This window comes from Convolutriloba macropyga, chromosome 7 (genome assembly GCF_964194025.1).
Source record: "Convolutriloba macropyga chromosome 7, txConMacr16.3, whole genome shotgun sequence".
Taxonomy (NCBI): Eukaryota; Metazoa; Xenacoelomorpha; order Acoela; family Convolutidae; genus Convolutriloba; species Convolutriloba macropyga.
In genome coordinates, this window is record NC_134474.1 from 27,595,866 (window position 1) to 27,609,156 (window position 13,291).

At 37.5% G+C, this 13,291-nt stretch overlaps 1 protein-coding gene across 1 annotated transcript in view; it reads left to right on the top strand.

The window, feature by feature from the left end:
- Nucleotides 1-1,526: 1,526 nt before the first annotated feature.
- LOC142342183 (sodium- and chloride-dependent glycine transporter 1-like) overlaps nucleotides 1,527-13,291 on the top strand; it is a 35,539-nt gene continuing 23,774 nt past the window's right edge. Inside the window, exon 1 of the mRNA XM_075393407.1 lies at nucleotides 1,527-1,566. The gene's annotated coding sequence lies outside the window, so the exon portion shown is untranslated. The remainder of the gene's footprint in view (nucleotides 1,567-13,291) is intronic.

Below are 13,291 nucleotides of genomic sequence, written 5' to 3' on the forward strand. Positions count from 1 at the left end.
CAAATGACTGTCAAATTTTAATACTTTTAGACATCGAATCAGAGCAAAAATATCTTTGAAGTGAACTGGTAGTTTGGCCACAATTATGGTTCGCATTTGAAGTCAGGAAATATTAACTTTTTCCAGAGCTGCATCTAGTCGTTTAATGAAAAATATTGTGAAACAGATAATGCTACCCCACATATTTTGGCACTTTCATGGATACCCAGCTCAATTTATTAACAACCGAAGTCTTGCAAGTTTAAGGTTTCTTGAACTTCGCAATAGAAAAATAAATGTCTGGCGTATATGCGATATTTTGAGCATAAGGAGTGCTGGAACTGCTCGATGGGTGTGCAATTGGTTGAAAGGAGATTGCACGTTTTATAGAAGGGAACCCCAGTCAAAATTGGACGGTTACCTTGCAAGAGCTTCCAAGAATCTTGCATGAACCTTGCAAGATTACGCATGAACTTTGCAAGATTGCCGTCCGATTTCGAAGAGGCTTGAAAGATAACCGTCCATCTTGTAATACTCTTGCAAGATAACCGTCTTTCAAGAAGCGCCGGAAACGTGCCAAAGCTGCTTATCATAAGATAGTGCCCAAATTCAGAACTGAATAAGTTGCAAAAGGATCCATGGTGCTGAAAAATCGACGGTAGAATAATTGGACGGCGAGGCGACTGAACACAAGTCAAACTTGACTTTAACCAACTCCAAAAAACACTGTACACTGGTGCTGCAGGATGAAGAACAGTAATTGCTTATTTTGGAGTTATGGTGTAACCATTCGGAGTATTAGTGAAAGGGGCATTCTTATGGCTCCATGTAACCAAAAAATGATGATGGGAGACAACCCGAGAAAAACAGTTTCTTAGCAACAAAAGCCGTTCCAAATGGTAATAATATATTAACTCAAGACAGTAAGGGGCGTCAAAAAATTCAACTCCGGCATATTTTGACTGGTTTCGATTAATCCGATTTTCCAAGTTTGCGAACGTCTCTTTTTTTTGCCCCCAATTAGCTAGCCTCTCCATTTTTAACATCAATGATTTTGACCCCCAGTCAAAAGACGTAAATCTGAGGATCAATTTAGGACGTTAACTTAACAGTTTTTGCAGGTGCAATTCTCAGGAGTATTTCCTGAAAACTCGTTGGTGGTTGCACCTATTTATCAAATTGCCACAATAATTCCTGTTTTACAAGATTGACTCGATAATTACTGACATCTGGATATTCACTAGCAGTCAAAACTGGAAATACTAATTGGCTTTTCCCTCATACTTAAATGCGGGAAGTGCACAAACAATCGATATACCTCAAAGAGCACTTTTTCTAAGATCTTGAGTCCTATTTAATTACTGAGAGAACTCTTGGTGAGCATTTTCGCTCATTACTGGAGCTTGATTATCTTTGTCACCATGAGGGTATAATAAATTGTAAGAATAGAATGGTAAGAGCTGGATACTTCCTTAAGTATTCCAAAACGGTGGGGGTCCTTTCTGATTTCGCATTTTACCATACTGGCCGTTGCTGAGCTGCCGTTGTTCTACACTGAGCAAGCCCTCGGACAGTACGCAAGTCTGGGTAAACTTAGGACGAAAAAAATTTAGAAATTAAAAATTCTTTTGCTATTTATTTTTACCATTTTGCGTGAAATTTTTCAGAATTCCAATTTTTTGAGTACTCGCATCACTGCTTATTACGGTTGATGCAACAGGACGGTTGTTGTAAAATTGCAAAATATTAGCGGATGTTGATGAAGTTAATTTCAAAAACTAATACTAAAACTGGGTGATTTGTAATAACGGAAGATTTCACTGGTTTGCGTTGTTCTTAGGAATCTTAGATTTTCCGAAAAATAACGTGTCTTAGTTGCTCAAAATTGCTGTTTAAAAATCCGGCGGGGGGGTTGAATTTAAGTTGATTTTGATACTCACCGACATCAATAAAAGCACTGTACACAGGTGGTGCTGCGGGATACAGATTGGTAATTACCAGTGGTATATTAAATGTAGCCCTATAATTTTTAGAGTGATGGAGTAACCATTCGGAGTAATAGTCCAGGTGGCATTTTTACAGCTCCTTGTAATCATAACTTGATGATGGGAGACATACCGAAGGAAACAATATCTTAGCAACAAAAGGCGTTCCAAATGGTAATAATATATTTACTCAAGACAGTAAGGGGCGTCAAAAAATTCACCTCCGGTATATTTTGACTGGTTTCGATTAATCCGATTTTCCAAATTTGCGAACCTCTCTTTTTAGCCCCCAATGAGATAGCCTTTCTTTTTTTGACATCATTGATTTTGACCCCCGGCCAAAAGATGTAAACCTTAGGATCAACTTAGGACGTTAACAGCACACTTAACAGTTTTTGCACGTACAATTTTTCCTGAAAACTCGTTAGTAGTTGCACCTATTTATCAAATTGCCACAATATTTCTTGTTTTACAATTTTGACTCGATAATTACTGCCACCTGGATATTCACTAGCAGTCGATACTGGCAAAACTAATTGGCTGGCTTTTACCTCATACATAAAAGCGGGAAATGCACAAACAATCGATATGCCTCAAAGAGCTTTTTTTCTAAGATCTTGAGTCCTATTTAATCACTGAGAGAACTCTTGGTGAGCATTTTGGCTCATGACCAAAATTTAATTATCTTAATCATCATGAGGGTGATAATAAATTGTAAGAATAGAACGATGAGAGCTGCTGAAGTTAACAATCAATTTTTACGGTATAGTCAGTGAATGATGAAATGTGCTCAGTGTATGAGTTGAAATGGTTCAATTATATAAGAATTCAATGTTTGTTTACTTAGCGTAGGTGATAGTTGAACAATGGTTGACAGACAGCTGATGAATAACAGAGCGTAAATTGGCAATGATATAATTGCATAGTAAACAAAGCCCCTCTATGGAATGTGGAAAATTTGGGATGCAATTTCTAATGGTTACTTAAGATATTAGGGTCTGTTTCTTAAGGATCACAGTTTTTTGGTTGAGTATAAGTAGAATAGGAGAAACAACTGACGACTGACAGAACACCAGTCATAAGCTCAGTGAGTCTAAACTGCACATCACAGTTTATTGAACAAGCAGTTGGGAAACCGAGAGCATTCTTTTTTTTTGTTCAGTGTAGTGAATCAAGTTTTTGCATACATAATAATAGTTATTAGAATAAATTGTCTCTTTATTCTTCTACAGAAAAAGTTTCTATTTTAAATTATTTTGATGGCGAAGTTGCGGGTTGTTGGCCTTAGTGCAAGGTAGGCATTTCTCAGATATAATAAAGCGAACAGCGTAAAAGAAGAGTGGAGTTATCAGAGTAGCGAGCTAGCTCTTACTCCGCCAATTCAAAATTTAAACACAGACTTTGAAAAAAAAGGACGCGCAGCTCAAATAAATTTGAAATTTTGAAAAACCACTCTGTAACTGCTCCTCAATCAAGATGACTTCAGATAAATAGTAAACAACTTTTGTATTTTTGCACAATTTTTCATTGCAAGGCATCCTATTTGTAACTGCACCTCAACCAAACTGACTTCAGGTAAATTTTGCCGAACTTCTATGTTTGCACAGATTTTTCCATTGCAAGTTGTCTTATTTTGAATTAAGCTGATGCTGTAAGAAAAAAAAAATGAGCAAAAAGCAAATTTTATCCTCAAAACGTGTCTGCAAACGGAACTTTTCATAGACAAAAAGTTACCAAATTTAATTAAATTTTCATTTTATCGATAGATAAAAATTTTGTTCTGATTTCAGGAAAACTTCTGCTTAGAATTTGAGTTCGAAATGCGCCATAGATGTTATTTTTGTGAAATACAAAAAACTACATGCAACTATCTTTAGTTTCTAAAATAACTCAAGATAGTCCGCTTAGCATAATAGTTTCTGGTTTTTGGAAAGAATTGTGTTCGTGGCCAATCTCAGACTATCACCTGCCAAGAAATGATGCTGAATTTGTCGTATTTGATGAAAATGCATAATTCGTTGACGTTAACGATATTTTATCTTGATAATCTTACAGTTTCCAAGAAATCCAATGATTTTCGCTTTTTCACAAGTTCAAGGCTTCCTTTCCTACTGTTTTTGTACTCTTCTTTGCCGTTTGATGAGTTTTTTTAGTTTATTGGCTGTATTAGTAGCATGTTGAGTCATAAGGTCCAATAATTTTTTCTTGCTAGTATATCGGTTAGTTGTTTAGTTTTTTAGGGTATGATTGAAGTTTTCTTTGAGTTACGGCTTTATGGTTTGTTTGTTTTCAGATTTTGATAATAATAGTCAGCTAGCTTTTTCATTGAAATTTCCAAATTTTTGTAGGATTCTTTGTTGTCCTCTAGGTATGGTTATTTGCAAGGGTGTGACTAAGGTGGCTCTCGAAACGTATCGTCAGAGTGGAATCAAAGACTGCCATTGGTTTGCATACTATGACTTATTTACAAAGTTTGCATCCTAAATGGTTTATGCACAGAGAGGCAAAAAAGACTCTGGAAAAAAAGTATGCTCATTTTAAGCCTTTGAAAGTACGTATTGAGACAAATTTAGCAGTTTTGTACCACTGAATTTTCACAAAAGATTTGTCATGTGTTGCTTGAACGGAGTTTTTGTCTGCTACATATCTTTTCCTGTTCTTTCCTTTTTATTGCAGGCTTTATCCACTCAATGCAAAATTCTGCTTTTCGACAATTTGATTGACAAAACATCCGCTTAGGTTTCTGAATAAATCACTAGCTTTTCTTTGTGTTGGTGTGTATGTGCGTTTGTGTGTGCGTGAGCGCTTTGGTTATTTCAAAGATTTCAATTTTTGGATCCTGTTTTAACGAAATCAAGGCAAAATTTCGGAAAACCTTAGTTGTGTTTTTACTGCGAGATCAAAATTAAAAGCTTCCCATTTATTTTCCTCAAAAAGATTAAGCAAATGTCAGCAATACCCGCAAAAAGTAAGACTTAAAAAAACTTGAAAGACAAAATGAGGTAAACCTGAGCATAGCCAGACAGCGTCAAAAAACTGAAAAACAAACGCAATTGCGAGAGTGACGTTCCAAAGCCTGAAGGGGAAACTGCAAGCGAGTGGTTACTGCCGAGTTTGAAGAAGTTGAGTTGACGAAAACTTAATCATCGTGCAGCCTCCACACTGACAAACAGAGCGAGCTGTTTACTGAGACAAAAACAGTCAAGAGCACAAATATTGTTCAAGTTGAGCCAAATCGTCATCATCCATGATCGTTGTAGATTTTCCACCTATCCCTCTGGTCTCATCGCTCAATCAAATCAAGCCACTGCTAATCTTACTTCTTCAGTTCAACTTGCCAACTTCTGATCAAATCCATGTACTTTCTAAAATTGAGGCTAAAATCAAACTCACCGTCAACAAGCTGCATGCTATGAAAAAAAGGAACAATCCAAACAATAGACCATTTCCTGATACCAATTTCAAAGAGCCGGCACAACTTCGATGTGCACCACCATCATCACTGCCATAGGAGTTTGCTGTGCCATCTCTAGTAAACGCATCGAACACAACCGCACAGCTTTCCCAAGAAACCATGCATTTCGGTGGACTTCAGGTAAAGCACCAATTAACTAACAGGCCTGACATGCCGGGACAGTTTAGTCAGCCACTTTGTGGTGTAACACACCAATAACACAGATTTTGTTGGAGTGGCCCACTCAACGTTCTCCTCATGGCAGTCACAAGAAAATGTGAACTTAATTAAAGATGCCGCAGAAAGAGGAACAATCCCCTGTTGGATTGAAAAGTGTAGCGTAACGGTAGCGACCAATTGCAGTGTTATGTGCGGTTCGGGTAACATAGAGGTGAGATTGACTCGAAATCTTTGACGGTTGACTTCAAGTTGACGTAATCAAAACGTATCGTTAGTGTGAAATCAGAGACCGCCATTGGTGAGTTCGCATACTATTGCTTATGTACCAACATTGCATACTAATCTGGTCTATGTGCAGAGGCGCACAAAGATTCTGGAACAAAAGTGTGTTCAGTTTAGGTCTTTGAAAATGCGTATTGAGACAAGTTCAGCAGTTTTCTACAACTGAAATTCCAAAACAGTGATAACATCATAAGATCTTCTACTTCGCATAAAGATCGATTGGAGCATTAGGTCACACGTTTATGGTCTGCTCTAAAATGTGCCTCATTTCTTAAGGCAGCTGGGCCAAAGCTGTCACTCAAACTCTTGGTCTCCTTGACTTCGACAATTGGTTGCAGTAGATGGCCGCTGCATATCATTTGTGTAGGTGGCCTCTGCAAAGGAAGAGAATAACACCAACACTCCGAGGAAAATTTTGTCTAATACGATTGAATCCCACGCACGGAAAATGAAACGCGCTTTTTTTCCAATGTCTGTAAGGGAAATCATCACCTTTAAACAGTATCATGAAATTGAAGAAAAACTCTGACCCGAAGCAAATGTTGTGGCCGAAGCAAAACTGTGCTTCTCATGCTTGATTGAAGAGAATATATTCCTTCTGGAAGTCGTATGACTTCCAGGAAATTTGAAAGATATGGGTCCAACAGCTCCCTATGAAATTAAAAATCTTAACGGAATTGAGATGTTTTATCAATCACAATCTCAAAACTAACAACACTAGTTTTAATTCAAGATGAAGAAAACCCTCCTGTGGGCCATCATCGAGTAAGTGCTCTAAAATTGATGCCAACGCACAGCAAACAAACCCCGCTACTCTTTGCACTGTCTGTATGTCAGTCATCACCTTTAAGAGTATCAAGTGTTCGAAGAAAAAATTCTCACCCGAAGCAAATGTTGTGGCCGAAGAAAATTGTGCTTCTCAAGCATGAGGGAAGAGTATATATTCCCTCCATTCCTTCTGGAAGTCCTGTGACTTCCAGAAAATTCGGAAGATAAGGCTGCAACAACTCTCTTTAAATCATCACAAAATTGAGATGTTTTAACCATCACAATCCTCAAAAGAACACTTCTTTTAATTCAAGATGATGAAAACCTTTTCGTGGGACATCATCGAGTAAGGGCTCAACTATATCACCTGTCTGTATTATGAAAAGGCTTAATCACTCTTCTAATAAAGCTCCTACCGCTTTAGTCTTGTGCAATACCACTTCCAGTAACTTCTGTTTTCTCATTGGTCTCGCTTATAGAATTTTGATTCTTGCTCGACCTTCGTTGTTGGCTCATCCACTGGATGGGTTTTAATTTTACGAAAAACTTTAAAATTGTCTTAAGGTTAGTCTTGGTTTCTTGTTTTTTGGCTGTATGATGTAGTTTGTAGAGTAAGGTGCTATACTGTTTACACTTTTGTAGTATGGTGGTTGTTTGCGTAGTCTTGTTGCTCACCAGGATATGATCTATGTTTTTTCTTACTGCTGCTTTGTTTTGCGAAAATAACAAATATACCCGGCTAGCCATTTAGCGCACATTGTTTTATTTTTGTTTTATTCTCTTTTCATGCCGAGATACGGTTGTTTACTGCGGCGTGGGTTGGTTCTCACGTTACGGCTAGTAAGCTGCTCAAACCGTCCAGTTTTTTATTATAATACAACGTTGCCATAAATTTTTGCAGTTTAGTTCTCGTAAAGACTTGTCCTAAATTGTACAGAAATTTTTGGACTCCTTCATAAAAGAGACTTATGACCAAGAATAACGGCTTTTTAGTTTGATTGAGTTTGTGGCTTCGGTCTGCTGCAATTGCTGCTTCCTCACCCATTGCATGACGTTTTCTGCCCAATCTGATCACGGTTTCCCAGTTCCGAACGCTTTGCTATCTCCTAGTCTTGGATTGGTCCGCTCTTTTCACCACGTTGCTGTGCGACCCAAATTTTTGATTCAATCCATTTTGTTTTGATCAGTCATGCGCGTTTGCCTGACGCTTCTATTGCGCCGGTACGTCTCGTTTTTCATTGTATCGTGTGTCACTTTTTAAGCGTTTTGGTTTGTTCCATCAGTGCACATCTGTGCCTCAATGTTCGATCTATTTTTGACGGGCAAATTTGCCCCTTGTCCGCCTGATTGGCAGAACCTCCTCTTGGATTCTGCATCAAGACCGAGCCAATTTTGCGGAAAAATCTAGAAAAGTTTTTGCTGCGATGGTTAAATTAGAGGCTGAATAGATTGTAAAAAAATGAGCAAAATCAAAAACAGTTTCTTAACCTAAGAGAGGAAACTTGACAAAAAAGTCTGTGATGCGCAAAGATTCTTTTACAAGTCGAATTGAATAAAGAGCTCTTTGAACACAAAACTCATAAGATCCACATGTCGCTTATTAAAACCAGTAGTGCAAAATAGATACACTACTGAAAAATGGGTTCCTATTTGACCTCTTTAAAAAGGTCAAGCAAACTTCAACGACAGATAAAACTATTAAAACTAAAAAATAATGACACCTGAAAGACAACGCATAGTAGATCTTAGCAACAGGCAAGATTGAAACAATGCAATTGCGGAAAATATTATAAAGCTTGAAAACAAGCTTTGGAAGTCAGTAGCAGCCACTAAGTTCGATGAAAAAGAATTGATGAACCCCAAATATTTATGCAGTATTATGCAGCTTCCACAATGACGAACAAAAGGAGCTTTTTACTGCAAAAATCACAGTCACGAGCAAAAAACTTGTTCAAATTGGGTCAAATCATCATCGTCCAAGAGCTTTGCATTTTTTTCATTTTTGTGAGTCCATCACTCACTGAGATGAAACCACTTATTTATGTCTCATCAGTCAAATTCACCAACTTTTGATCATTTTAATGCCAATGCTGAAGTTGAGGCTAAACCCAAACTCACTGTCAACAAGCTGCAAGCTATGAATAAAAGGAACAATGCAAGCAATAATGTAGCTCCTGAAACCAAATAAAAGGAGCGAGCACAACCTCACTACACACCACCAGCTCTGCTGTTGGAGTTTGGTATGCCCTCTCAATAAAACACTTCCAACATCAACCGACAGCTGTCCAATATTACCGTCCCTTCCGTTTGCCTGCTGTTGAAAGACCAATTAGAATATTAGGCCGAGCATGACGGGATAGTTGAACTTAGTCAGCCATCCTCATTCACCACATTCAAATGTACTCGCTGACGTTTCAAGAAAACATAATCTGCCGGACCCGCAAAAATAACAAACCGTTGCACTTGGCGTCACTGACAACATAGATAATAACTCCATATAAGCATCAATTCTTATACCACGTAGCATTTTCCCGACAGTTACGTTCATTGCATTTCTGCAAAGGGCAGCACCTGTTCAATCCCTGCCATCAATTTGACATTTATTTTCAATTTTGGCCCAATTTTCCATTAAGTTCATTGACATCTGACATTTCTAGTCAAAATTGCTATAAGCTTGAATGGGTGCTATGACCTGAATTACAATAAGCTAATCTGCTAATTTGACTGAAACTTTGCGAAAATCAATCAAATTGAATAAAAAAAACTTCTCGGAGAAATTTTCGGTAAATACAGACAAACCTTGGCGGATTTTGAGAAATTGTTAAATCCAGTGAAGTGAAATTGGACAAAAAACGAACAAGAATTTAAAAAATTGTTCAAACTTTCTATTTTTGAAAAAAAATTAGCATTTTGAACAGAATTGGGTGAAAGTCTGACGAATTTATTGCAAAAACAGCCAATTAAGTGGTTGAATGCGCTCCAATTGTATATATTTGAGGTAATTTTAAGCAGAACTTGTAGAAATCAGTTCAGTTGACGACTAAGTTTGTTTAATGCTGAGAAAATCTTGGCAGAAACGGACAAGAGCAGTCATTTCTAGTATCAATTTGTGAGTTAAATATATAATAATCTGTTAAAATTGGAATATTTTAGCTTAATTACAATTGGCTGAATTTTGGTTAGTTATCTCTAATTTTTGTTATTTTATTCAAAACACAGACCAAATTGGACGATACGTTTGATGAAACCCACTTGGTTTTCCTCAAAGTTTTGAATATTTGCGGAGTATTTTGTTAAATTTAGGCGTAAAAGTGATTAAAACAACTTTTGGTTAACAACACAGCTTTTTTCTCAGCTAACAGACCAAGTTAATGACTTCAACGGGCATCAGTAGGTACACTGTACCTGTTTGATCAATTAGGTTAACACTAAAGTAAAATTGCAAATCGACTTAAGCACAACTGAGAGTTTGAGAATGACAAGATGTCTAATTTAGATACAAATTTAAATGTTTAATGGATTAAGTTTGCTAAAATTTTTTTTATTATGACGAAGCGAAAATTACAATTTGCAATGTTGACGATTTTAAAAATTGGTTTGATATAAACACCATTATAACGCCCAGAATAATAGTAACGTGAACGATGCTTTCTAATTTTTGCGCTGGTAAGAGTACAAAGTACTAATTTTATGATAACCAAGTAATCATTTACGTAAAAACTTTAAAGCCTGAACAAGAGTCTCAAATGTGTGTTCAAAAAACAACCAACGGCGCTCCTTATGAGAAAACAATATACCAGTGGAATTGTACCTTTGTGAGGAGAACCCGTCTTCTTTGGTCGACCTTAAGGGAAAAATTCAAGGTCCAAGAACATCTGCACACTGGTATTGCTATAGCGCGGTAGCTGGCCCTACATGAGAATCTGTGTAATATATGGATTTTGGTTTGGAAAACTAGCCACAAAATTCCGCCGAGCCTGCCCTTATTATTCTCTGAGCAACAGACGTTCTTTACTCTTCGTCGCAACGGATTTTGACTCTAAGTTGAAATGATTTTATGCGCCAATTTGTCACTCCAGAGGTTAAAAAGATGTTGAAAAAAAATTCTCACCCGAAGCGAATGTTGTGGCCGAAGAAAACTGTGCTTCTCAAGCATGAGGGAAGAGTATATATTCCTTCCATTCCTTCTGGAAGTCCTGTGACTTCCAGGAAATTCGGAAGATAAGGCTGCAACATCTCTCTATGACATAAATCATCACGAAATTGAGATGTTTTAACCATCACAATCCTCAAAAGAACATTTCTTTGAATTCAAGATGATGAAATCCTTTTCGTGGGACATCATCGAGTAAGGGCTCAACTATATCACCTGTCTGTATTATGAAAAGGCTTAATCACTCTTCTAATAAAGCTCCTACCGCTATAGTCTTGTGCAATACCACTTCCAGTAACTTCTAATTTCTCATTGGTCTCGCTTATAGAATTTTGATTCTTGCTCGGCCTTCGTTGTTGGCTCATCCACTGGATGGGTTTTAATTTTACGAAAAACTTTAAAATTGTCTTAAGGTTAGTCTTGGTTTCTTGTTTTTTGGCTGTATGATGTAGTTTGTAGAGTAAGGTGCTATACTGATTACACTTTTTGTAGTATGGTGGTTGTTTGCGTAGTCTTGTTGCTCACCAGGATGTGATCTATGTTTTCTCTTACTGCTGCTTCGTTTTGAGAAAATAACAAATATACCCGGCTAGCCATTTAGCGCACATTGTTTTTGTTTTATTCTCTTTTCATGGCGAGATACGGTTGTTTACTGCGGCGTGGGTTGGTTCTCACGTTACGGCTAGTAAGCTGCTCAAACCTTCCAGTTTTTTATTATAATGCAACGTTGCCGTAAATCTTTGCAGTTTAGTTCTTGTAAAGACTTGTCCTAAATTGTACAGAAATTTTTGGACTCCTTCATAAAAGAGACTTATGACCAAGAATAACGGCTTTTTAGTTTGATTGAGTTTGTGGCTTCGGTCTGCTGCAATTGCTGCTTCCTCACCCATTGCATGACGTTTTCTGCCCAATTTGATCATGGTTTCCCAGTTCCGAACGGTTTGCTATCTCCTAGTCTTGGATTGGTCCGCTCTTTTCACCACGTTGCTGTGCGACCCAAATTTTTGATTCAATCCATTTTGTTTTGATCAGTCATGCGCGTTTGCCTGACGCTTCTATTGCGCCGGTACGTCTCGTTTTTCATTGTATCGTGTGTCACTTTTTAAGCGTTATGGTTTGTTCCATCAGTGCACATCTGTGACTCAATGGTCGATCTATTTTTGACGGGCAAATTTGCCCTTTGTCCGCCTGATTGGCAGAACCTCCTCTTGGATTCTGCATCAAAACCGAGCCAATTTTGCGGAAAAATCTAGAAAAGTTTTTGCTGCAATAGTTATATTAGAGGCTGAATAGATTGTAAAAAATGAGCAAAATCAAAAACGGTTTCTTTAACTAAGAGAGGAAACTTGACAAAAAAGTCTGTGATGAGCAAAGATTCTTTTACAAGTCGAATTGAATAAAGAGCTCTTTGAACACAAAACTCATAAGATCCACATGTCGCTTATTAAAACCAGTAGTGCAAAATAGATACACTACTGAAAAATGGGTTCCTATTTGACCTCTTTAAAAAGGTCAAGCAAACTTCAACGACAGATAAAACTATTAAAACTAAAAACTAACGACAACTGAAAGACAACGCATAGTAGATCCGAGCAACAGGCAAGATTGAAACAATGCAATTGTGGAAAATATTCTAAAGTCAGTAGCAGCCACTAAGTTCGATGAAAAAGAATTGATGAACCCCAAATATTTATGCAGTATTATGCAGCTTCCACAATGACGAACAAAAGGAGCTTTTTACTGCAAAAATCACAGTCACGAGCAAAAAACTTGTTCAAATTGGGTCAAATCATCATCGTCCAAGAGCTTTGCAACTTTTTCATTTTTGTGAGTCCATCACTCACTGAGATGAAACCACTTATTTATGTCTCATCAGTCAAATTCACCAACTTTTGATCATTTTAATGCCAATGCTGAAGTTGAGGCTAAACCCAAACTCACTGTCAACAAGCTGCAAGCTATGAATAAAAGGAACAATGCAAGCAATAATGTAGCTCCTGAAACCAATTAAAAGGAGCGAGCACAACCTCACTACACACCACCAGCTCTGCTGTTGGAGTTTGGTATGCCCTCTCAATAAAACACTTCCAACATCAACCGACAGCTGTCCAATATTACCGTCCCTTCCGTTTGCCTGCTGTTGAAAGACCAATTAGAATATTAGGCCGAGCATGACGGGATAGTTGAACTTAGTCAGCCATCCTCATTCACCACATTCAAATGTACTCGCTGACGTTTCAAGAAAACATAATCTGCCGGACCCGCAAAAATAACAAACCGTTGCACTTGGCGTCATTGACAACATAGATAATAACTCCATATAAGCATCAATTCTTATACCACGTAACATTTTCCCGACAGTTACGTTCATTGCATTTCTGCAAAGGACAGCACCTGTTCAATCCCTGCCATCAATTTGACATTTATTTTCAATTTTGGTCCAATTTTCCATTAAGTTCATTGACATCTGACATTTCTAGTCAAAATTGC